Here is a 1193-nt window from a genome sequence, read left to right as displayed (position 1 = left end):
ATATATATATATATATATATATATATATATATATATATATATACACATAAGGATAAAGAATTCCTTCGGTCATGAATTACCATGGGATCGCATCTACAATACATGCATATTTAGCATATTTATTTCATAGAAAGCTACATTATTATTAATTCGAATTATATACAAGGTGGGCTAAATGTCACGCACCAAAACAGTTGTGATTTTATTTATAGTACATTAACATTATTATTCTCTTTGCTCGTCGTATACAAGTTGTGTGTTTTCATCATTATTTTATTTATTTTATTAAATTTTAGGAAAAACTGAAGCATGTCTTTGACAATTCCGGAGTGTATTGAACTTATTTTGTACATCCCTTTTGATCCACCCTGTATATTTTATAATTGTTCAAATGTCTATCACTATGTATGTAATTATACACTTTTTCATAGACTATTATATCATACTTATATATATATATTACTTTTACATCATTGCTTTTCCTTTTCGAGTTCGAAAATCAATTAATTTATTTATTTGTTTTTTGCAACAAGTTGTTCGATACTACATATAAAACAAATATTTATATAAAAAAATATCAAACCAATAAATAATCAATGAATAATAATAATAATGATAATAATAATAATAATAATAATAATAATAATAATAATAATAATAATAATAATAATAATTATTATTATTATTATTATTATTATTATTATTATTATTATTATTATTATTATTATTATTATTATTATTACAAGAAGAAGGAGAAGATGAAAAACAATAATACTACTACAAATAATAATAATAATAAAGATCATAAATAATAATAATTAAAACTAGACTGATTTTAATCAATAATGATCAATTAGTAATTTCATCCCCAAAAACCTGGCAAAAAATATAATTAGTATTTTTTTTTTTTACTAGTTTATTTATTTATATTATTTTTTTCCTTAATTACTCAAGACCTACTGCTTTCCCATTTCCGTTAACCTTTAACCTGATTTTCAATAAAACGGGGAAATTAATCAGCGATTCCGTAGAAAATTAAAATTTTAAGAGAGTAATTGTGATCACAAGATCATAGAAAATAGTATGATGGTATTTTTTTTCTGTTATTTTTCTGTTAATTTAAAATATATTCTGTGGTTATGTACCTAGAAAGAAACCTGCCAACAGAAGGTCTCTACCTTTCTTTTGACTAC

This window comes from Octopus bimaculoides, chromosome 17 (assembly GCF_001194135.2).
Source record: "Octopus bimaculoides isolate UCB-OBI-ISO-001 chromosome 17, ASM119413v2, whole genome shotgun sequence".
NCBI lineage: Eukaryota > Metazoa > Mollusca > Cephalopoda > Octopoda > Octopodidae > Octopus > Octopus bimaculoides.
This window is presented reverse-complemented; position numbering follows the sequence as displayed.